At 42.5% G+C, this 26,640-nt stretch overlaps 1 long non-coding RNA gene across 2 annotated transcripts; it reads left to right on the top strand.

Moving 5' to 3' along the window:
• Positions 1-20,566, top strand: LOC139568794 (uncharacterized). Of its 2 annotated transcripts, none has more exons than XR_011673664.1 (3): positions 1-99; positions 1,258-1,415; positions 8,189-20,566. It is a non-coding gene; the product is annotated as an uncharacterized lncRNA (long non-coding RNA). The 2 variants fall into 2 exon arrangements; XR_011673665.1 differs by having other exon boundaries at positions 1,491-20,566.
• The last annotated feature ends 6,074 nt before the right edge of the window (positions 20,567-26,640 follow it).

Genomic DNA, 26,640 nt, shown 5'->3' with positions numbered 1-26,640 from the left:
AGAGAGAAGCAGACAGACAGAGAGGAGGGAGAGACAGACTTCATCACTGACTCCAGATCTGAGGACAATCTGAAGAACCACTCACACAAATGTAAAGAGGTGAGTGGATTTACAACTGGGACAGAACAGAAAGAACCAGACATGCAGACTGTCTGCTCCTAATTCATACTTTAAATGGCAACATTTAGATCCAGAGGAAACTTTGTCAGATTTGCAACTTTGTAAATTTAAATATATATATTTTTTAATCTCATAATTGTGTATTTAAATTCTACTAACCACACAAAGGTTTGAGTTGTCACTAGCCTACTAACAGAACAAAGGTTTGAGTCACTAGCCTACTAACAGAACAAAGGTTTGAGTCACTAGCCTACTAACAGAACAAAGGTTTGAGTTGTCACTAGCCTACTAACAGAACCAAGGTTTGAGTTGTCACTAGCCTACTAACAGAACAAAGGTTTGAGTCACTAGCCTACTAACAGAACAAAGGTTTGAGTCACTAGCCTACTAACAGAACAAAGGTTTGAGTCACTAGCCTACTAACCACACAAAGGTTTGAGTTGTCACTAGCCTACTAACAGAACAAAGGTTTGAGTTGTCACTAGCCTACTAACCACACAAAGGTTTGAGTTGTCACTAGCCTACTAACCACACAAAGGTTTGAGTTGTCACTAGCCTACTAACCACACAAAGGTTTGAGTTGTCACTAGCCTACTAACCACACAAAGGTTTGAGTTGTCACTAGCCTACTAACCACACAAAGGTTTGAGTTGTCACTAGCCTACTAACAGAACAAAGGTTTGAGTTGTCACTAGCCTACTAACCACACAAAGGTTTGAGTCAGGTTTGTGTGTGTGAGAGAGTGTATATGTCCGCGTCTCAGAGATTGTTTGACAGAAGTATTTATTTTATATTTTTAGTCTCAAAAGACTTTAATCTTAGTCACATTTTAGTAATTTCATCCCTCATTAGTTTTAGTTATTATCAGTTGACGAAAACTCTGGAAAGTCTAGTTGAATCACAGACATTTTGTTTTCATGAAATAATTAATATTGACCTTTTACTTGCATCATTTGCACACTTAGATAGCCTTGTCCAACTAGGCCTACTATCGCCTCGTATACCATAGCTGGCAACATTGTAACCAATGGCATGCCATTATTAACCATACAGGAAGTGTGGTGGGAAATGTTGTTGTCTGAAGAGATAGCCTTGCATTGTACATCTTGTGCTTGTTCTCTCTGGCATCACAAACAGGATGATTGATTCTGTGCATTCTATGGGAAGGCGTGAGGGAATTTCTCATCTGATGAAAAGACAACGAGGACCCGCCCAGACCAAACCTTAACTGTGAACTGCCCAGGAGGAGACATCTCATCAGTGAACAATAGAGGGACACATCTACTGAATTTTCAGTAAGTCAATTTAAATACATTTAAAAAATAAAATAAAAAATAAAACCATTAAAACTAAACCTCCCCTGTCCTCAGTTTTTCTCCACAGAACAAGGAACAGGATGCCATTTATAACCCCCCACCCTAGCCTGGGGTTGACCAATCAGAAGTCCTTGCAGTACAACTGGGCCAATGGCCAAATAACAAGTATCCTGCTCCTGACTCAATGTACAGAACATAGCACATGTAGCTCTGAGTTCATGAGTGACATTCCACAGATTCTAAACAGCTGGTGAACTGAAACCCAACTCCTATTTACATTGACAATTCCCTATTGGCCATTAGTACTCTAGTTTTTAGTCCTCTCATCCTGTGCATTCTGTATTTATCTTCAAAATATTCTTATGGTAGCCTGTACTGAAGAAGGATTGTCACTTGAATCAAGAGAACATGGCATCTTTCCCTGCCTGATGAATGTTATGCCTGGCATCTTTCCCTGCCTGATGAATTGTTATGCCTGGCATCTTCCCCTGCCTGATGAATTGTTATGCCTGGCATCTTTCCCTGCCCGATGAATTGTTATGCCTGGCATCTTCCCCTGCCTGATGAATTGTTATGCCTGGCATCTTTCCCTGCCCGATGAATTGCTATGCCTGGCATCTTCCACTGCCTGATGAATTGTTATGCCTGGCATCTTCCCCTGCCCGATGAATTGTTATGCCTGGCATCTTCCCCTGCCTGATGAATGCTATGCCTGGCATCTTCCCCGGCCTGATAAATTGCTATGCCTGGCATCTTTCCCTGCCTGATGAATGTTATGCCGGGCATCTTACCCGGCCTGATAAATTGCTATGCCTGGCATCTTACTTTCCCCTGTTGCATGCTGACTGGGACGTTTCTGAACACCTCCATTGCACTGCTGCTGTCCCCTCATGTGAAGATGACCCAGAATATCAACAGACATGGACCAAGCAAAAAGAGAAAGTTGAAATAACGACTGATGGGATATACAGAGGAGAAGACTTTGTAGCTGTTGACAGATACCAAGAATAGCCTGTATGAGGTGTCTGGTTCTGTTACATGCTGTAGCTTATCAAAGGCTCCTGGAACACAATGGAAAGATGTGGATGATCGGATGAAGACAGTGATGGAAGCAACTGATTGGGTGGCCTTGGAAGAAGAGGGAAAGTGGTCAGCTTCAACAGCAACTCTCTATTCCCCATATTGGGCTACTGCAATGACAATACCAAGAAAATAACCAATTCCTGTTGAAAGCATGCCTGTGTTATTACAAGATAATTCACACATTGATTGGCTAACAGATGTACCAGAATAACTGTGGGCTCAGTCAAAGAACGACAATGTATGCATGAAAAGGCCTTATAAAGCTTAGTACACTCTTAGCAAAGAAGCCGAAAAGGGTATCATTCCCATTCATAGTGCGTTAGTTGAAAGAAGAGCTCTGGTTCCCTGTCCGAATTCGCCCTGTAACACACCAATTTTATCTGTTAGGAAAACCTTCTGGTGATTATCGTTTTGTGCAAGACCTTAGACTTGTAAATGATGCTGTACATGCTAGAGCACCCCTGGTGCCTAACACTGTTAGCATGTTATCCCAGGTGCATCCAGGTAGTTGGTGCCTAACACTGTTAGCATGTTATCCCAGGTGCCTAACACTGTTAGCATGTTATCCCAGGTGCATCCAGGTAGTTGGTGCCTAACACTGTTAGCATGTTATCCCAGGTGCCTAACACTGTTAGCATGTTATCCCAGGTGCATCCAGGTAGTTGGTGCCTAACACTGTTAGCATGTTATCCCAGGTGCCTCCAGGTAGTTGGTGCCTAACACTGTTAGCATGTTATCCCAGGTGCCTCCAGGTAATTGGTGCCTCACACTGTTAGCATGTTATCCCAGGTGCCTCCAGGTAGTTGGTGCCTAACACTGTTAGCATGTTATCCCAGGTGCCTCCAGGTAGTTGGTGCCTAACACTGTTAGCATGTTATCCCAGGTGCCTCCAGGTAGTTGGTGCCTAACACTGTTAGCATGTTATCCCAGGTGCCTCCAGGTAGTTGGTGCCTCACACTGTTAGCATGTTATCCCAGGTGCCTCACACTGTTAGCATGTTATCCCAGGTGCCTCCAGGTAGTTGGTGCCTCACACTGTTAGCATGTTATCCAAGGTGCCTCACACTATTACCATGTTATCCCAGGTGCCTCCAGGTAGTTGGTGCCTAACACTGTTAGCATGTTATCCCAGGTGCCTCCAGGTAGTTGGTGCCTAACACTGTTAGCATGTTATCCCAGGTGCCTCCAGGTAGTTGGTGCCTAACACTCTTAGCATGTTATCCCAGGTGTCTCCAGGTAGTTGGTGCCTAACACTCTTAGCATGTTATCCCAGGTGCCTAACACTGTTAGCATGTTATCCCAGGTGTCTCCAGGTAGTTGGTGCCTAACACTCTTAGCATGTTATCCCAGGTGTCTCCAGGTAGTTGGTGTTTTTCGGTAATTGATTTGGTGAATGATTTCTTCAGTATCCCTGAAGAGTCACAGGAGTTGTTCCTGTTTACGTTTCTTGGTAAAAAAATAATGGACATGGACGTGATGCCTCAAGGCTAGGTTGAATCACCTGCCATCTTTGCCCAAGAAATGGCTCGAAACCTTGAAGGTTTTGTTGCCCCCGGTGGAAGTATTTTGGTTCAATATGTTGATGATTTGTTGATTTGCTCACAGTCAAAAAATATATCTCACGAGGATAGATTAGAGGCAATTAAAGCCTTGCCTAAACCTGTCACCAAGCAGCACATGATGTCTTTGTTGGGTGTGTGCTGGTTACTATTGTTCGTGGTTGAAGGACTACGCAGAGATAGTTCAACCGCTGCAGGATTGTATTAATGGGAGAAAGATGGAGGCGAGTGAAGTTGTGGTCTGGAGTGATAAGGCTGAGTTGGCATTGTTAAAATTGAAACAGACATTAATATCTAGCCCTTTCTTGGGCTTGACGGACCAAACTGAACCGCTCCAACTCTTTGTATCAGAGACGGGTTTGTCGGGTTCACCCAGGGGTCATAAAAACCCAAATGTTTGATGTATTAGAATAATGTATTATGCTTATGTTTTATTAATAGAAGGGGAGGGGTTAAAATACCCTGCTTACATTTATAGGGTTTTAGACTACTGATTAACAATAGATATAGTCATTGTAGAAGTTTAGTATTGTTCTACATTTGGTATTTTAGTTCTCTCTCTCTCTGCCTCATTATAAAGAGGCCCTTAGACAGAACTCTGCAGGCGAGTGAAGGAGATAAGACTAGGTAAACATTCCACAATGGGTCAACTTTGGGGGAAGGGGACATTTACTGTTAAGTGTTTAGCTAACAATAAGGGCCCTGTTTATACAGCTTCGTAGGCATGGTTTTGGTCTCAGGAGTAGAGGATGATGATATCGGCAGTGACGTCATCAGGGCGCGACTTAGGGTTTAAACCACTGGAGACCTTTTGTTTGAGGCAGAACTTACTCAGAAACATGCGTGCTATGTTCCTGTTTGCAAACTTCTGTCTGCAATTGCATTAATAAAGGTTTTTGAATGATTTAATTAAAGATATTGTCATAATGCTAATTTCACCAATGAACCAATGATTGACAAAGAAGGACGTAAGGAACTAACAGGTTGTTTCATGTCAGCAGTTTTAACACAGTATTATGGGATATAGACCTGTTGGTTATTATTACTGGATAATGTGATCAGGGGGAATTGTTTCCTGTTTGAGATCGGTAGTGGCTACTACTGACACAGTATTATGGGATATAGACCTGTTGGTTATTATTACTGGATACTGTGATCAGGGGGAATTGTTTCCTGTTTGAGATCGGTAGTGGCTACTACTGACACAGTATTATGGGATATAGACCTGTTGGTTATTATTACTGGATACTGTGATCAGGGGGAATTGTTTCCTGTTTGAGATCGGTAGTGGCTACTACTGACACAGTATTATGGGATATAGACCTGTTGGTTATTATTACTGGATACTGTGATCAGGTGGAATTGTTTCCTGTTTGAGATCGGTAGTGGCTACTACTGACACAGTATTATGGGATATAGACCTGTTGGTTATTATTACTGGATACTGTGATCAGGTGGAATTGTTTCCTGTTTGAGATCGGTAGTGGCTACTACTGACACAGTATTATGGGATATAGACCTGCTGGTTATTATTACTGGATACTGTGATCAGGGGGAATTGTTTCCTGTTTGAGATCGGTAGTGGCTACTACTGACACAGTATTATGGGATATAGACCTGTTGGTTATTATTACTGGATACTGTGATCAGGGGGAATTGTTTCCTGTTTGAGATCGGTAGTGGCTACTACTGACACAGTATTATGGGATATAGACCTGTTGGTTATTATTACTGGATACTGTGATCAGGTGGAATTGTTTCCTGTTTGAGATCGGTAGTGGCTACTACTGACACAGTATTATGGGATATAGACCTGTTGGTTATTATTACTGGATACTGTGATCAGGTGGAATTGTTTCCTGTTTGAGATCGGTAGTGGCTACTACTGACACAGTATTATGGGATATAGACCTGCTGGTTATTATTACTGGATACTGTGATCAGGGGGAATTGTTTCCTGTTTGAGATCGGTAGTGGCTACTACTGACACAGTATTATGGGATATAGACCTGTTGGTTATTATTACTGGATACTGTGATCAGGGGGAATTGTTTCCTGTTTGAGATCGGTAGTGGCTACTACTGACACAGTATTATGGGATATAGACCTGTTGGTTATTATTACTGGATACTGTGATCAGGTGGAATTGTTTCCTGTTTGAGATCGGTAGTGGCTACTACTGACACAGTATTATGGGATATAGACCTGTTGGTTATTATTACTGGATACTGTGATCAGGTGGAATTGTTTCCTGTTTGAGATCGGTAGTGGCTACTACTGACACAGTATTATGGGATATAGACCTGTTGGTTATTATTACTGGATACTGTGATCAGGTGGAATTGTTTCCTGTTTGAGATCGGTAGTGGCTACTACTGACACAGTATTATGGGATATAGACCTGTTGGTTATTATTACTGGATACTGTGATCAGGTGGAATTGTTTCCTGTTTGAGATCGGTAGTGGCTACTACTGACACAGTATTATGGGATATAGACCTGTTGGTTATTATTACTGGATACTGTGATCAGGTGGAATTGTTTCCTGTTTGAGATCGGTAGTGGCTACTACTGACACAGTATTATGGGATATAGACCTGTTGGTTATTATTACTGGATACTGTGATCAGGTGGAATTGTTTCCTGTTTGAGATCGGTAGTGGCTACTACTGACACAGTATTATGGGATATAGACCTGTTGGTTATTATTACTGGATACTGTGATCAGGTGGAATTGTTTCCTGTTTGAGATCGGTAGTGGCTACTACTGACACAGTATTATGGGATATAGACCTGTTGGTTATTATTACTGGATACTGTGATCAGGTGGAATTGTTTCCTGTTTGAGATCGGTAGTGGCTACTACTGACACAGTATTTGTCAGGTTTTGCACCTTTTTTGAACCTTTTGTTTTTTCCTTGCTCTTTTATTGTTTGCACCTGTGTGTCGTTCCCTTGTTGATATTTAAACCCTGTGTGTTCCTTAGTTCTTTGCTCAGTGTTTGTAAGTTAGCACCCAGCCCCAGCCATGCTGTTAAACTTTTTCTCTTGTTGGATTTTCCAGAGGTTCGCTGGTTTTGTTCTTGTTTATTTTGGATTAGTCTTTTGAGGTTTGTTTTTTCCCTTGCTGTTCTTACCACTTTGTGGATTTTCTTTGTATTTTGGAAGATATCTATTTTTGTCTCTTGGCTTTTCTTTGGACGTTGTGGAGTTATATTTTTGCCGGAAGATGTTTTCTTTGATTAAACCACCGTCTCTTGTACTGCTGTGTCTGCCTCATCTTCTGGGTTCTGCCGATTTATTTAGTGACTGTTTCTCACACCGGGTCCTGACAGTATTATGGGATATAGACCTGTTGGTTATTATTACTGGATACTGTGATCAGGGGGAATTGTTTCCTGTTTGAGATCGGTAGTGGCTACTACTGACACAGTATTATGGGATATAGACCTGCTGGTTATTATTACTGGATACTGTGATCAGGGGGAATGGTTTCCTGTTTGAGATCGGTAGTGGCTACTACTGACACAGTATTATGGGATATAGACCTGTTGGTTATTATTACTGGGTACTGTGATCAGGTGGAATTGTTTCCTGTTTGAGATCAGTAGTGGCTACTACTGACACAGTATTATGGGATATAGACCTGTTGGTTATTATTACTGGGTACTGTGATCAGGTGGAATGGTTTCCTGTTTGAGATCGGTAGTGGCTACTACTGAGGCTGTTTTGGCATGTTCTAATATTGTGGCAATGTCTCCTCTAACAATACCTTACACAGGCAAAAAAAAATGTCTCATTTGACACGTGCGAGACTCCTAGACTATCAGAACATATTGTTGACAATGTCCCATGTTACTCTGAAACAATGTACAATTCTTAACCCTTCAACGCTTCTCCCTACAGCAGATGCCGGTGAAGACCATGCCTGTGACCTAGCCAGTGACGTTGACTGTAGCCCTAGATTGGACTTGAGAGACACCCCGTTAAGACTAATGACTAATACACCTTTTCCCCAGAACAGGTTGTCCCTGCAAGGAATGGAGGAAGACATTGTAGAGAATTGTGTCTCCCTTAACGGTGTTCTTAAGACTCTTTTCCCACGGGTGAAGGCGTCTTTGCCGAACTTAGCAGGTGGAGCGGAGCGCTGTTTGAACCCAGGTGATTCCGTGGTGGTCAAAGACTTCAGGAGAAAGAGTTGGAAGGACCCCCGTTGATATCAAGTTCTTCAGACCCCCCCCACTGCGGTGAAGGTTGCTGAGAGAGATACCTGGATCCACGTGTCGCCCTGCAGACGAGTTCCTGATCCAGGAGAAGATGAGGATTCGCCAGTTCCGGCGCTGCCGTGTGGCCCTCCTCTGCATTAGCACAGGAATGCTAATAGGAACAGTAGGCTGTCTTCTTGTAGGAAACCTGACAGAGGGTCAAATGAGTCCTGAGCCAAAGGGGCAAACACAGGCCTGGAGCAGTGGCCCAGAAGTAGATGGTCACCGTAGAAGGAGAGCTCTGCTGGGCCCTCACAACCATGAGGACAATTTGTTCTTATCTAGAGCACAAATGGTTGCCAACCTGACCTCCAAAGGAAAGGACTGTTGGGTGTGTGGGTTGAGTCCGGTGAAGGTAGGGGCAGGCTTCCCCCTTTTAGGAGTCCCGATAGGGGTTAACTTTACTATAGCATTGGCAGGAAAAATACCTTTTTATACTATGACCAACAATGTTAAGGTATATAATCAACCCAATATATTCTGTTATGTGAGACCAGATAATGTTTCACTCCCACCCATTTCAGTGGCTGGGGTGATGACTGCCCCTTGGTGTATTAGAGGATATGGAGATCACTATTTGGGTGAATTCAAATGTAATTGTACAATGAATATTAATGGATCAAATGCTTGCAATTTAAAGGTGATACAGGAGAATGGTCAGACTGATAAGGAACCGTTTACAATTTGGTTTGACAAACATAGAACAACTCTGAGAGGAGCCCCTAATGGCACCTACTGGTTGTGTGGTAAGACTGCTTACTATAGCCTTCCCCTGAACTGGGGAGGTACTTGTACTGTTGGGTTTGTGGTGACAGCTATGAGAACCGTTCAAAACAATGACAAGAATTTGAAGGCTCTCTTTAGACACTACCGACCTCCTGGAATGAGGAGAGATAAGAGGTCTCTGGCTGACGTCACTCACACTCAGGCACCTGCCTCCAGGTTCTTTGACGGGTTTTTCCCTGGGTATGGAGTTGCAGGTGCCCTAGACCAAATTCGTGATATCTCTAGACACGTAGAGAAAATTGGCAATGCAACTCGAAATGCCCTGGAACAATTGAATGGGGAACTAAAAGAATTGGCTGAATTGACTCTTCAAAACAGAGAGGCTCTTGACTACCTTTTGGCAGCTCAAGGGGGCACTTGTGCGATCATTGGCGATGAATGTTGTACTTTTGTCCCAGGTCGCTCTTCTAAAATGACTGATCTTGCCGAATACATTGCCACTGTTGCTAAAAATAATTTCCCACAACTAGAGTGGACGCTTGCAACTTGGTTGGAATCCCTGTTTGGAAGTTGGGGATCACAAATTGCCCAATTGGCTGCAGCATGTGGTTTTTGCTTAGTCTGCATAATTGTATTAACATGCTGTAAGACTATCTAACATGCTGTAAGGCTATCCTCCCTGGCTAATAAGGTCTCAGCAGAAATCATGTTTAATGCTCTTCAAGAGGATGGTGACGCTGGATGAGCTTCCCTTTTCACCCTGTAGATATAGACGATGAGTAATAACTGAGGGTTGTTTTTGTTTGACAAGTTTAGAAGGTTTAAAGTTGAGTTAATCATCTGTATTAACACCATTGTGGTAAGGGCTATGGAAACAATGGTTAAACATTGAGCTACAAATACCTTGTGTATTTTTTGATAGATTCACTCCCGTTGACAGAAGTATAGCCTTGACTGTAGATTTGAGTTTTATTCTGATGATAGTATTTCCATAAATGAACATGTGTATTAGTGTATGAAGTGAAGGTCTTAATTTAAACCATTCTACTGCCATGGTTTTACAAGTGTTAGACTTGGTAATATGCAGAATGACAGAATTTTACCTTGTCAGCTCAGGGATTTGATCTTGCAACCGTTCAGTTACAAGTCAAACGCTCTAACCACTAGGCTACCTGCTACTGTTAAAACCTTTCAGGGCTACCCATCCCGGATCCGGGAGCATCCTCATCAAAAAAGCTGACTAGCATAGCCTAGCCTAACGGGACAGGGATATCATATAATATAATTTCATGAAATCACAAGTCCAATACAGCAAATGAAAGACAAACATCTTGTGAATCCAGCCATCATTTCCGATTTTTTAAATGTTTTACAGCGAAAACACAATATGTATTTATATTAGCTAACCACAATAGCCAAACACACAACGCCATGTTTTCACCATGTTTCCACCGCATAGGTAGCTTTCATAAAACCCAGAAATAGAGATAAAATTAATCACTAACCTTGAACAACTTCATCAGATGACAGTCTTATAACATCATGTTATACAATACATTTATGTTTTGTTCGAAAATGTGCATATTTGAGGTATAAATCATAGTTTTACATTGCAGCCACCATCACAAATAGCACCAAAGAAGCCAGAATAATTACAGAGAGCAACGTGAAATAAATAAATACTCATAAAACATTTATGAAAAATACATGGTGTACAGCAAATGAAAGTGAATCCAGACAATATTTCCGATTTTTTAAGTGTTTTACAGCGAAAGCACAATACAGATTTATATTAGATTACCACAATAGCCAAATACACAAAGCCATTTATTCACCGCCAACATTGCTTTCACAAAAACCAGCAATAGAGATCAAATTAATCACTAACCTTTGGACAACTTCATCAGATGACAGTCTTATAACATCATGTTATACAATACATTTATGTTTTGTTCAAAAATGTGCATATTTAGAGCTGCAAATCGTGGTTATACATTGTGAATACGTAGCAACAATTCACCAAAATGTCCGGAGATATTTTGGACAGTCACCTAATCTAACCAAAGAACTCATCATAAACTTTACATAAAAATACTTGTTGTATGGCAAATGAAAGATACACTGGTTCTTAATGCAACCGCTGTGTTAGATTTTTTAAAATAACTTTACTACAACATACAGCATTATTGCATTATTGTGAGACAGTGCTCACCTATTCTCCGCCGTGTTGGAGACAACATATTACACAAAAATACAAAATAACATCATAAATATTCTCTTACTTTTGCTGATCTTCCATCAGAATGTTGTGCAAGGAGTCCTATTTCCAGAATAAATCGTTGTTTGGTTTTAGAATGTCCATTTCTTCTGTCGAATTAGCAACTTTGGCTAGCCATGCGGAGCTCACGTGTCCAAGAAATCTTGGCGCATGGAACGAAAAATTCCAAAAATCCCAATAAATGTAGAATAAACTGGTCAAACTCGGTTGAAAATCCTACTTTATGATGTTCTTCTCATATGTATCCAATAAAATCAGAGCCGGAGCAATTCGTAGTGTATACCGAACGCTTTTCAGAAGACAATGTGAGGTTCCCCGGCGCGCAGTTGAAAACTGACAAAAGAGCAGACCTGTCACTCCAAAAGCTCTTATTCGGCCTCACATCAAGCTAGACACCCCATTCAACCTTCTACTGCCTGTTGACATCTAGTGGAAGGCGTATGAAGTGCATGCAGATCCATAAATAAAAGCCAGTTGAATAGGCAGGCCCTGACACAGAGCCTCATTTTCAGAATTTTCACTTCCTGTATGGAAGTTTGCTGCCAAATGAGTTCTGTTTTACTCACAGATATAATTCAAACAGTTTTAGAAACTTCAGAGTGTTTTCTATCCAATAGTAAATATCCAATAGTAAACTTCTATTAAGAAGAAGTTTTAAGGTGCAAGCCAAAACACATCTTACTGTCTGTTCAATTAAGACATATTGCTATGAGATTAAGACAAATCAAACAAAGCTTCAATTCAAGTAATATTCAGCTAACATTCAAGTAAGCATTTTCCATTAAACTTGTAAAAATACATGTTTTAATTAAGTCCATCCAGGTCCCAGAACGTCGGAAGATGCCTTCAAAATCTGCCACTAGGAGCAACCGTGAGCGCTATTAACATCAAGTAGGCTTGGGTTTTCCTAGGGGGTTGTGGACGGGGATGGTGGATGTGAGTAAGCCTGAGATCCGGCTCCAAGGGCGTGTTCAATCCATGTGCTATGCACCCTTTTTTTCTGGTTTTAACCCAAACCTTAAAGGAGTCGTTCACTATTTTACAACTTCATGTTATGTGGTTCCTCACCCTGAAAGTCTAAGGACCAGGAAAAACTGTCCATTACAAACTTTAGTCAATGCTAGCTAAAATCACTGGAAGTGATGGGGGCATGTGAGCATGTTTTTTTTAATGGCCAAATCACCTTTAAGTAGCATCAACCCAAATAAGGAGTTGATTTCAGGGCATTTGGACATTATTTTTTAAAACATGCTCACATGTCCCGATCACTTCCATTGATTTTTAGCTAGTGATGGCTAAAGTTAGCTGAAGATTCTAAAGGTAGTCAAAATAAAATGTAGTCGCGGATTTCAGTTTCTCCTGGCTAATAGACGATTTTCAGGATGAAACATCAAGTTGATAACATAAAATAGTGAACTACTCCTTTAACCCTAAACTTAACCTTCAAAAATGGGCCGTTTAAAATTAATAAATATTCTTCGGGATAGCCCTTTTTTTTCCATTTTCGCCTAAATGACATACCCAAATCTAACTGCCTGTAGCTCAGGGCCTGAAGCAAGGATATAAATATTTTTGGTACCATTTGAAAGGAAACACTTTGAAGTTTGTGGAAATGTGAATTGAATTTAGGAGAATATAACACAATAGATCTGGTAGAAGAAAATACAAAGTAAAAAACCAACCTGTGTTTTTTTACCACCATCTTTGAAATGCAAGAGAAATGTCTCTGTTATAGCCATCACTCTGGTTGTAACTCCGATAGTGTCCACAAGATGGCAGCAGTGTATGTGCAAAGTTTCAGATGGATAACTTGGATCCTCAATACTTTTTGTAGCCATACTATAAGTTCAACATTTGCAAAACAACCAGTTTTCATAACTTCATAACTCTGAATATCCTTGTAATATTTGTCCAAAATGAAAAGGCATGCTGTTGTACAAGGTTAGAAACTACATTGACTCCCATAAAGCCCAGCCCATTGGCTATCTAGCTAGCTTTGTTTGACCCCGATTGGTGATTATTTGACAAAGATACAGTCATTCAAGAGATGGCCACCCTCGTCATCTGTGTGCCATGAAGTCGTCGCTCTCTGACCAAATATGGAGTCCTATAGGATATACTACACCCCTAATGAAATAGTGAAGTCTTGTTACCTTCTAGGATCTCTGAGGAATAGACGTGATTTGACTCGTTGAGAAACAACGCTTAGGGTGAGATTTTCACAGATTCCTTTCTTTGCAAATTGAACGAGTGGAGATACAAAATCAATCGTGCATGCTTTATGGACCTTTTTAGGATACGATTTTTTTTTTATCTAACAAGACGCCACTTCATGTTATCTCTGGGACCCTTTGGATGATAAATCAGAGCAAGATTTCAGAATGTAAGTACACATTTCACCTTCACAGGTGAATTTATCAAACCTATCGCGGTGAAAAAACTGTTTTGTTTGCTAGGAGCTCTCCTCAAACAATAGCATGGTATTTTTTCGCAGTAATAGCTACTTTAAATTGGACAGTGTAGTTATATTAATACGAATTTAAGCTTTCAGCCGATATAAGACACTTCTTTCTATGTACCGACATTTGTTGTTTCTTTAAAATCTGTGATCTTGACAATGCGTTGAATGATTTACAACTGTCCCGTTGACGGGACGCCGATCCTTAAGAAGTTTCAAACGTCGGATTCTGCAGTGTGTCTGTGAGCGCTTGTTGTAAAGTTGCTGAGCCATGACAATATCAGTTGATATGTCCTTTATTTGTGTTTTGCAATGGGTGTGAAATGTATTTCTATCTTAGGTTAGTGTAAAGGCCCGGTGCAGTCAAAATGTAATTTCCTGTGTTTTGTATCATATTGTACAACAGCTGATGAAACTAACACCGTAAAGTGTGAAAAAATGTGTTATTTCCTGATAGTTTCTAGTTGAAAATACGATGTAGACAGGAGCTTCTAATCAACAGGTTTGCATGGGCGGGAGATTCGCGTTCCATGATGACATCACCCTGCGGTAAATTGGTTAAAAAAACAATATCAAAGAGATTTCCAAACTTCTCTGCCAATAACATGTTTCCCATCTCCACTCAGACAACTCCCAGACAGTCATAGCTAAATTCTTGCTTGAGAAAGTTTTTTGCCAAAAAGCAATTTTTGCCCTATTTAATAGAACTCTATTACAGTAAGGTACTTCATTGCTACACAGTAATGATTTTGACATTGATGAAAAAAAGCTGCTTTGGTCCTTCAAACTCTCTCTTCTCTCTCTCCCCTCTCTTCTCTCTCTCCCCTCTCTTCTCTCTCTCCCCTCTCTTCTCTCTCTCCCCTTCATCTCATCAGGAGGGTTAGCTCGGAACATTTGAAAATTGATTTTAAAGAACTGATTTTAGCGTGAAAAGACTCCAAAAAATTGCCAATAATTTCAGGTCCACTGTAGCTCTGCTGGAGTCACTATTGTAAGCAGTAATCATGAGCCTGTAGACCAGAGTTACACTGTTAGCACTAAGGTGGTGTGCAATAGTAGGAAGACCACTTTATGCAGCTCACCCTGTACTATCAGCTCCAATGTAAATAACATGAGTAAGTCTACCTCTGATAAGCTTCCCAGTAGAGCATTAAAAACAATCAAGCAACCCAGAAAAGTGCTAAAAATAGCCCATATTAACATATGTAGCCTGAGAAACAAGGTCCATGAAGCCAATAACTTGCTTGTAACAGAAGACATTCATATTCTGACTATTTCTGAAACTCTCTTAGACAATACCTTTGATGATACAGTGGGTAGCAATACATGGTTATAACATCTACAGAAAAGACAGAAATACCAACGGAGGCGGTGTTGCGGTCTATATTCAGAACAACATTCCTGTAAAGCTTAGAGACGATCAAATATTAACTTTTTATGGCTGCATCCTGCTACCGGGATCGATATGACAACAGCCAGTCGAAGTGCAGGGCGCCAAATTCAAAAAACAGAAATCTCATAATTAAAATTCCTCAGACATTCAATGTGTCTTATATCATTTTAAAGGTACTCTTGTTGTTAATCCCACCAAAGTGTCCGATTTCAAATAGGCTTTTCAGCGAAATCACTACAAACGATTATGTTAGGTCACCACAAAACCACAATAACCACAGCCATTTTTTCCAGCGAAAGATAGCTTTCACAAAAAACAGAAATAGAGATAAAATGAATCACTAACCTTTGATTATTTTCATCAGATGACACTCATAGGACTTCATGTTACACAATATATTCACGTTTTGTTTGATTAAGTTCATATTTATATAAAAAAATCTGAGTTTACATTGACGCGTTAGATTCACTAGTTGCATCGTTTCAACAGAAATACTCATCATAAATATAGATGATAATACAAGTTATACACATGGAATTATAGATATACCTCTCCTTAATGCAACCGCTGTGTCAGATTTCAAAAAAACTTTACGGAAAAATAAACCATGCAATATTCTGAAACGGAGCTCAGATGAATAGCCAAATTAGCCGCCATGTTGGACTCAACAGAAACCAGAAAATACATGATAAATGTTTCCTTACCTTTGATGAATTCATCAGAATGCAGTCCTAGGAATCCCAGGTCCACAATAAATGCTTGATTTGTTCGTTAATGTCCGTTATTTATGTCAAATTAGCTACTTTCGAATTGTTTACAAAACGCCCTAACCAAAGTCTCAAAGCGCGACCACTATAACGTGACGAAATGTCCAAACGTTCCGTTACAGTCAGTGGAAACATGTCAAACGATGTACTGAATCAATCTTTAGAATGTTGTGAACATACATCTTGAATAAAGTTCCAACCGGGTAATTACATTGACTTCAATTGAGAGATGGAACGGAGATGCCTATCACGTGAACGCGCAAGGTGAAAGCATGGTCGGTGAGTGGCAGTGGTGAATCATTTCGGTCTCCTTCGGCCCCCCTTCACATTAGACTCATCAGACAAAGTTTTATTGACTGTTGACATCTAGTGGAAGCCGTAGGAAGTGAAAACTCATCAATGGCTCGCTGTGATTTTTTGAGAGCTTGGTTGAAAATTGGCACCCCCAGAAAAAATACAAAACAGGAAGTGGAACTTCTCAGGTTTTTGCCTGCCATGTGAGTTCTGTTATACTCACAGATATAATTCAAACAGTTTTAGAAACTTCAGAGTGTTTTCTATCCAATATGAATAATAATATGCATATATTAGCAACTGGGAATGAGGAGCAGGCTGTTTAATATGGGCACCTCTGTGCACCTTTCATCCAAACTACTCAATACTGCCCCTGCAGCCATATTAACCTGTCTGGCTCCGGGGTTCCGCTAGCGGAACTCCTCCCACATTCCACTGAAAAGGCAGAGCGCGAAATTCAAAAAATATTTTTTAGAAATATTTAACTTTCACACATTAACAAGTCCAATACAGCAAATGAAAGATAAACATCTTGTGAATCCAGTCAACATGTCCGATTTTTTAAAATGTTTTACAGCGAAAACACCACGTATATTTATGTTAGTTCACCACCAAATACAAAAAAGCACAGACATTTCTTTCACAGCACAGGTAGCTTGCAGAAAACCAACCAAACTAACCAAGAACCAACCAAACTAACCAAGAAACAACTTCATCAGATGACAGTCTTATAACATGTTACACAATAAATCTATGTTTTGTTCGAAAAATGTGCATATTTGAGCTATAAATCAGTTTTACATTGCAGCTACCATCACAGCTACCGTCAAAAATAGCAACGAAGCAGCCAGAGTAATTATAGAGACCAACGTGGAATACCTAAATACTCATCATAAAACATTTCTGAAAAATGCATGGTGTACAGCAAATGAAAGACAAGCATCTTGTGAATCCAGCCAATATTTCCGATTATTTAAGTGTTTTACAGCGAAAACACAATATAGCATTATATTAGCTTACCACAATAGCCAGAAACACAAGCCATTTACCAGCAGCAAAAGTTAGCGATCGTAACAAACCAGCAGAAGATATATAATTTTTGACTAACCTTGATAAGCTTCATCAGATGACAGTCCTATAACATCAGGCTATACATACACTTATGTTTTGTTCGAAAATTTGCATATTTAGAGCTGAAATCAGTGGTTATACATTGTGCTAACGTAGCATCTTTTTCCCAGAATGTGCGGATATTTTTCTAAAACTCACCTATTCTGACCAAATAACTATTCATAAACATGACTAAAAAATACATGTTGTATAGGAAATGATAGATACACTAGTTCTTAATGCAATCGCCGTGTTAGAATTCTAAAAATAACTTCATTACGACATCCAGCTTATCCTGTTATGGCTGCAGGGGTTATTGAGTAACTGGAAAAAGGTGCCCATTTTCAAACGGCCTCGTACTCAATTCTTGCTCGTACAATATGCATATTATTATTACTATTGGATAGAAAACACTCTCTAGTTTCTAAAACCGTTTGAATTATTTCTCTAAGTGGAACAGAACTCTTTTTACAGCCCATTTCCTATCCGGAAGTGAGATTTCCAAAAGCGAGGTCTCTCTTCAAGAGCTTGTCTATAAAAGGGCATGTCACTTAGGACTGTAGAAACACGTCATACACCTTCCCCTGGGTGTCATAAGGAAGTGAGAGCAGAAATCACTTGATTATCTCGTCCTGGGATTGAATACAACCTCTTGGAGTGAGAGGTGCGCCATTTTTTTTTTTTAGAGTGCGCGAAGTTGGACCTGGAATCGCCTCCTGGAAAACCGTCGTTATAGGTGAATATGATCTCCGGCTTCGATTTTATTTGATACATGTCACAATATCATCCTAAAGTATGTTTTTTCAATATAGTTTAATTATATTATTGAAATTTATTCTGGACTTTAGACGTGATGCGTCGCAATAATTTTTTCAAGAAGGAGAGGTTAGCGCCGCACGGCCAGTGTGCTTGCTAATTCAAGAGGGAAATCGTTCATTCTGGATCCAAACAAAGACGGTTCTGAACAAAGGACCCCTTGGAGAACATTCTGATGGAAGATCAACAAAGATAAGGACCCAATTTGGGATGCTATTTCATATATCTGTCGAACTGTGCTATCGCTACCGTTTGACTAGAATCAATGCTGCTGTGTGTTAGCTATTGTAGTAAGCTAATATAACGATATATTGTGTTTTCGCTGTGAAACACTTAAAAAATCGGAAATATTGGCTGTATTCACAAGATCTTTGTCTTTCATTAGCTATCCACCATATATTTTTCTGAAATGTTTTATGATGAGTAATTAGGTAGTTGACGTTGGTGTCTGTATTTTCTCTGGCTACTCCCGTGCGATTTCTGACTGTAGCTATGATGGTAGCTATGATGGTAGCAGTAATGTAAAACTGATTTATAGCTCAAATATGCACATTTTTCGAACAAAACATAGATTTATTGTGTAACATGTTATAGGACTGTCATCTGAGGGAGTTTTTTCTAGGTTATTTAGGTTGGTTCTAGGTTAGTTAGGTTGGCTTGTGCATGCTACCTGCATGCTACCGTTGCTGTGAAAAATGTCTGTCTGTCTTATGTATTTGGTGGTGAGCTAACATAAATATATGTGGTGTTTTCGCTGTAAAACATTTTAAAAATCTGAAATATTGGCTGTATTCACAAGATCTTTGTCTTTCATTTGCTATCCACCATATATTTTTCTGAAATGTTTTATGATGTGTAATTAGGTAGTTGACGTTGGTGTCTGTATTTACTCTGGCTACTCCAGTGCGATTTCTGACTGTAGCTATGATGGTAGCAGTAATGTAAAACTGATTTATAGCTAAAATATGCAAATTTTTTGAACAAAACATAGATTTATTGTGTAACATGTTATAGGACTGTCATCTGAGGGAGTTTTTTCTAGGTTATTTAGGTTGGTTCTAGGTTAGTTAGGTTGGCTTTGTGCATGCTACCTGCATCCTACTTGTGCTGTGAAAAATGTCTGTCCTCTTTTTTATTTGGTGGTGAGCTAACATAAATATATGTGGTGTTTTCTCTGTAAAACATTTAAAAAATCGGACATGTTGGCTGGATTCACAAGATGTTTATCTTTCAAATGCTGTATTGGACTTGTTAATGTGTGAAAGTTAAAAATAAAAAATAAATAGATTTTGAATTTCGCGCCCTGCACTTGAGCTGGATGTTTTCATAGGTGTTCCGGTGTCGGGCTGCAGCCATAACAGGCTAAAGCCTGTTGAGGACAGAGGGCGCTGTTTTCACTTTGGGGGAAATTCGTGCCCAATTTAAACGGCCTCGTACTCAATTCTTGCTCGTACAATATGCATATTATTATTACTATTGGATAGAAAACACTCTCTAGTTTCTAAAACCGTTTGAAATATATCTGTGAGTAAAACAGAACTCATTTTGCAGCAAACTTCCTGACTGGAAGTGGAAAATCTGAAATCGATGCTCTGTTCTAGGGCCTGCCTATAAATGGGCTTGATATATATTAGTATACATGCACGTCATACACCTTCCACTCGATGTCAATAGGGAGTGAGAGAAGAAAATGAGTGTTTATCTTGATCTGAGGTGGAATAAAAGCTCTTGGCATGACGTGACACCCATTTCCTGTTTCCTGGAACGTGCGAGAAGGGACCTGGTATTGCCTTCTGTAAAGCTGTCGTTATAGACGACTAATATCTCCGGCTTTGATTTTATTTGATAAATGTGACAATATCATCGTAAAGTATGTTTTTTCAATATAGTTTTATTAGATTATTGAACATTTTTCGGGACGTTAGGTGTGTTGCGTTGTGTGCCTTTGTTCAGGAAGGAGAGCTTTGCGCCACTTTACTAGCTTTCCCTGCTAATTGACTGGAGAAGAGGACGTTCTAAAACCAAACAACGATTGTTCACGACAAAGGACCCCTTGTACAACATTCTGATGGAAGATCATCAAAAGTAGGACCCATTTTATGATGCTATTTCATATATCTGTCGAACATGTGTACTATTAGGTAGCGCCCAGATTTTGGGCACGCTCTCGCTATAACATAATGTCTGTTTTAAACTGTAGCGCTTTATGTATAATGTGTTAATGTCTGTTTTAAACTGTAGCGCTTTATGTATCATGTGTTGGTAATGTTTGAAACTTTGTGTGCTTCTAGTTTGTCCAATATGTGGTCTCTATTGTACAATATATGTTGTATCTCAATGAGACTAACCTGGTCAAATAAAGGTACAATATATATTTTTTAAATTGGGCTGGGGGAACAAAGAGCTGGGGGGACAAAGAGCTGGGGGACAAAGAGCTGGGGGACAAAGAGCTGGGGGAACACAGGGCTGGGGGAACATAGGGCTGGGGGAACATAGGGCTGGGGGAACATAGGGCTGGGGGAACACAGGGCTGGGGGAACATAGGGCTGGGGGAACATAGAGCTGGGGGAACATAGAGCTGAAGGAAAATAGGGCTGAGGGAACACATTGCTGAGGGAACACAGGGCTGGGGGAACACAGGGCTGGGGGAACACAGGGCTGGGGGAACATAGGGCTGGGGGAACATAGGGCTGGGGGAACATAGGGCTGGGGGAACATAGGGCTGGGGGAACATAGGGCTGGGGGAACATAGGGCTGGGGGAACATACGGCAGGGGGAACATACGGCAGGGGGAACATAGGGCTGGGGACCATAGAGCTGGGGGAAAATAGGGCTGGGGGACCATAGGGCTGGGGGAACATAGGGCTGAGGGAACATACGGCAGGGGGAACATAGGGCTGGGGACCATAGAGCTGGGGGAACATGGGGCTGGGTGAACAGGAATAAAGGGAACATAGGGCTGGGGGAACATGGATAAATGGAAAATAGGGCTGGGGGAACATGGGGCTTGGGGAACATGGGGCTGGGGGAACATAGGGCTTGGGGAACATGGATAAATGGAAAATAGGGCTGGGGGAACATAGGGCTGGGGGAACATAGGGCTGGGGGGAACATGGGGCTTGGGGAACATGGATAAATGGAAAATAGGGCTGGGGGAACATGGGGCTGGGGGAACATGAATAAAGGGAACATGGGGGGGAACATAGCGCTGGGGGAACATGGGGCTGGGTGAACATGGGACTGGGGGAACATGAATAAAGGAAACATAGGGCTGGGGGAACTTGAATAAAGGGAACATAGGGCAGGGGGAACATGGGGCTGGGGAACATGAATAAAGGGAAGATAGGGTTGGGGGAACATGGGGCTGGGTGAACATGAATAAAGGGAACATAGGGCTGGGGGAACATGGGGCTGGGGAACATGAATAAAGGGAACATAGGGCTGGGGGAACATGGGGCTGGGGGAACATGAATAAAGGGAACATAAGGCTGGGGGAACATGGGGCTAGGGGACATGAATAAAGGGAACATAGGGCTGGGTGAACATGGGGCTGGGGGAACATGGGGCAGGGGGAACATGGGGCTGGGGGAACATGGGGCTAGGGGAACATGGGGCTAGGGGAACATAGGGCTGGGGGAACATGGGGCGAGGGGAACATAGGGCTGGGGGAACATGAATAAAGGGAACATAGGGCTGGGGGAACATGGGGCTGGGGGAACATGGATAAAGCGAACATAGGGCTGGGGGAACATGAATAAAGGGAACATAGGGCTGGGGGAACATGGGGCTGGGGGAACATGGGGCTGGGGGAACATGGATAAAGCGAACATAGGGCTGGGGGAACATGGGGCTTGGGGAACATGAATAAAGGGAACATAGGGCTGGGGGAACATGGGGCTGGGGGGACATGAATAAAGCGAACATAGGGCTGGGGGAACATGGGGCTTGGGGAACATGAATAAAGGGAACATAGGGCTGGGGGAACATGGGGCTGGGGGGACATGAATAAAGGGAACATAGGGCTGGGGGAACATGGGGCTGGGGGAACATGAATAAAGGGAACATGGGGCTGGGGAACATGAATAAAGGGAAGATAGGGTTGGGGGAACATGGGGCTGGGTGAACAAGAATAAAGGGAACATAGGGCTGGGGGAACATGGGGCTGGGGAACATGAATAAAGGGAACATAAGGCTGGGGGAACATGGGGCTGGGGGAACATGAATAAAGGGAACATAAGGCTGGGGGAACATGGGGCTAGGGGACATGAATAAAGGGAACATAGGGCTGGGTGAACATGGGGCTGGGGGAACATGGGGCAGGGGGAACATGGGGCTGGGGGAACATGGGGCTAGGGGAACATGGGGCTAGGGGAACATAGGGCTGGGGGAACATGGGGCGAGGGGAACATAGGGCTGGGGGAACATGAATAAAGGGAACATAGGGCTGGGGGAACATGGGGCTGGGGGAACATAGGGCTGGGGGAACATGAATAAAGGGAACATAGGGCTGGGGGAACATGGGGCTGGGGGAACATGAATAAAGGGAACATAGGGCTGGGGGAACATGGGGCTGGGGGAACATGAATAAAGGGAACATGGGGCTAGGGGAACATAGGGCTGGGGGAACATGGGGCTGGGGGAACATGAATAAAGGGAACATAGGGCTAGGGGAACATGGGGCGAGGGGAACATAGGGCTGGGGGAACATGAATAAAGGGAACATAGGGCTAGGGGAACATGAATAAAGGGAACATAGGGCTTGGGGAACATGAATAAAGGGAACATAGGGCTAGGGGAACATGGGGCTGGGGGAACATGAATAAAGGGAACATAGGGCTGGGGGAACATGGGGCGAGGGGAACATAGGGCTGGGGGAACATGGGGCTGGGGGAAAATAGGACTAGGGGAACATAGGGCTGGGGGAAAATAGGGCTAGGGGAAAATAGGACCAGGGGAACATAGGGCTGGGGGAAAATAGGACTAGGGGGACATAGGGCTGGGGGAAAATAGGACTAGGGGAACATAGGGCTGAGGGAACATAGGACTAGGGGAACATAGGGCTGAGGGAACATAGGACTAGGGGAGCATAGGGCTGGGGGAACATGAATAAAGGGAAAATAGGGCTGGGGGAACATGGGGCTGGGGGAAAATAGGACTAGGGGAAAATAGGGCTGGGGGGAAATTGGACTAGGGGAACATAGGGCTGGGGGAAAATAGGGCTGGGGGAAATAGGACTAGGGGAAAATAGGACTAGGGGAACATAGGGCTGAGGGAACATAGGACTAGGGGAACATAGGGCTGGGGGAACATAGAACTAAGGGAACATAGGGCTGGGGGAACATAGAGCTGGGGGAACATAGGGCTGGGGGAACATGATTAAAGGGAACACAGGGCTGGGGGAACATGGGGCTGGGGGAACATGATTAAAGGGAACACAGGGCTAGGGGAACATGGGGCTAGGGGAACATGAATAAAGGGAACACAGGGCTGGGGGAACATGAATAAAGGGAACACAGGGCTGGGGTACATAGAGCTGGGGGAACATAGGGCTGGGGGAACATGAATAAAGGGAACATAGGGCTGGGTGGAACACAAGGCTGAGGGAACATAGGGCCGGGGGAACATAGGGCTGCGGGAACAGACTACTCAGTATCGAGGGAAAGATGAACGGAGCAATGTAAAGAGAGATCCTTGATGAAAACCTGCTCCAGAGCGTTCAGGAGCTCAGACTGGGGTCAACGTTCACCTTCCAACAGGACAACGACCCTAAGCACACAGCCAAGACAATGCAGGAGTGGCTTCGGGACAAGTCTCTGAATGTCCTTGAGTGGCCCAGCCAGACCCCGGACTTGAACCCGATCAAACACCTCTGGAAAGACCTGAAAATAGCTGTATAGCGACGCTCCCCATCCAACCTGACAGAGCCTGAGAGGATCTGCAGAGAAGAATGGGAGAAATTCCCCAAATACAGGTTTGCCAAGCTTGTAGCAACATATCGAAGAAGACTCAAGGCTGTAATCACTGCCTTATCCACAAAGTGTTGAGTAAACGTTTAGAATATATATATTAATGTGATTTTTCAGTTAATTTTTTTTATACATTTGCTAAAATTTCTAAAAACCTGTTTTTGATTTGTCATTATGGGGTATTGTGATGTCATGATAGGGTATTGTGTGTAGATTGATTAGAGGAAAAAACTATTTAATACATTTTAGAATGAGGCTGTAACGTTTCAAAGGCTGGAAAAGGTCAAGGGGTCTGAATACTTTCAGAAGACACCGTATAGAGATGACTCTCACTCAAACCATAGCAAGGAACAAAATACGGAGGCAGATGCTAAAATGTACTTCATTTCATTCTCAGAAAGAAGAAGAAAAAGCTACAAAGTGGTAATCCAAAAAAAGAGCATACAGACCAATGTTATGCCTTCATCAGCCCTGTACACATGTTTATATTTAACTAGGCAAGTCAGGAAAGGACAAATTCTTATTTACAATGACAGCCTACCCCGGCCAACGCTGGGCCAATTGTGCACCGCCCAATCACGGCCGGATGTGATGCAGCCTGGATTCAAACCAGGTACTGCAGTGACACCTCTTGCACTGAGATGCCTTAGACCGCTGCGCCACTTGGGAGTGGAGACACATATATACGTTACTAGTGGACAGTGAGTCATTACTGTATATACTACACACAGAATGACAGAAGAAGAAAATCAAAAAATTGACAAATGTCACATAATAATTGAAAATAAGACACAAATGGTCTGGGCTAGTTGGCGATGTCATAAGTATTAAGTACCATTCTCAAATCCAATGCAAAAAAGGCGGTCAGGGAAACTGCTGGTGCATCTATCCCCCTTTCATCCTCCCTCTCTCTCTCTTCTTCCCCCTGTCTCCTGTTGTTCCTCCCCTCTCTCTCTTCTTCCCCCTGTATCCTGCTGTTCCTCCCTCTCTCTCTCTTCTTCCCCCTGTCTCCTGCTGTTCCTCCCTCTCTCTCTCTTCTTCCCCCTGTCTCCTGCTGTTCCTCCCTCTCTCTCTCTTCTTCCCCCTGTCTCCTGCTGTTCCTCCCTCTCTCTCTCTTCTTCCCCCTGTCTCCTGCTGTTCCTCCCTCTCTCTCTCTTCTTCCCCCTCTCATCCTCCCTCTCTCTCTCTTCTTCCCCCTGTCTCCTGCTGTTCCTCCCTCTCTCTCTCTTCTTCCCCCTGTCTCCTGGTATTCCTCCCTCTCTCTCTCTTCTTCCCCCTGTCTCCTGTTGTTCCTCCCTCTCTCTCTCTTCTTCCCCCTGTCTCCTGCTCTTCCTCCCTCTCTCTTCTTCCTCCTCTCATCCTTTCTCTCTTCTTCCCCCTGTCTCCTGTTGTTCCTCCCTCTCTGTCTCTTCTCCCCCCTGTCTCCTGCTCTTCCTCCCTCTCTCTCTCTTCTTCCCCCTGTCTCCTGCTGTTCCTCCCTCTCTTCTTCCCCCTCTCTTCCTCCCTCTCTCTTCCTCCCATTCCTCTCTCTTTCCCAAACTCTTTCTCCTCCCCTCTTCGTATTATGATGCGTATAGGTTAAACTGCTCCTAGATCTGTGGCTGATGGATGCCATAAAATATTATGTATCTCTCTAGCAGTGCTGTCGTCTACAGGACAGACTGAGTTACTGCAGCTGTAGCAATGCTGCCATCTACAGGACAGACTGAGTTACTGCAGCTGTAGCAGTGCTGTCGTCTACAGGACAGACTGAGTTACTGCAGCTGTATCAGTGCTGCCATCTACAGGACAGACTGAGTTACTGCAGCTGTAGCAATGCTGTCGTCTACAGGACAGACTGAGTTACTGCAGCTGTAGCAATGCTGCCATCTACAGGACAGACTGAGTTACTGCAGCTGTAGCAGTGCTGCCATCTTCAGGACAGACTGAGTTACTGCAGCTGTAGCACTGCTGCCATCTACAGGACAGACTGAGTTACTGCAGCTGTAGCAGTGCTGCCAACTTCAGAACAGACTGAGTTACTGCAGCTGTAGCACTGCTGCCATCTACAGGACAGACTGAGTTACTGGAGCACAACCCTACAGTCAGAGAGTACAACACCACAACTAAAGTCATTTGATTTACATATTTATTTAACAGGGACAATGCACATCAATGAACAGTTCTGTAAATATGCCAGATTGAGACAACTGTCTATCTGTAGTCCCTGGGCAGATATTATTTTTCACTTGCGGCATGTGTATAACAATATCATCAGCATATTATATATCAACACCGTGACACATGAAGCAAGTCCTTTATATATAAGCTAAAGTGTAAAGGCCCTAAAACGGATCCTTGTGGGACCCCATTGTGCAGTTGCCAGACAATTAGACTTTCTGCTTGATTCAAACACTGTATTCTGTAAGATAAACTAACCCATCCATTTTAAAGTATTGGGGGAGAAATGTAACTTTGCTAGTTTACAGAGTAGTATTCTGTGATTTACAGT

Source organism: Salvelinus alpinus, chromosome 2, assembly GCF_045679555.1.
Source record: "Salvelinus alpinus chromosome 2, SLU_Salpinus.1, whole genome shotgun sequence".
Taxonomy (NCBI): Eukaryota; Metazoa; Chordata; class Actinopteri; order Salmoniformes; family Salmonidae; genus Salvelinus; species Salvelinus alpinus.
The sequence above is the reverse complement of the archived record's forward strand: the minus strand, read 5'-3'. Positions and strand labels throughout refer to the sequence as shown.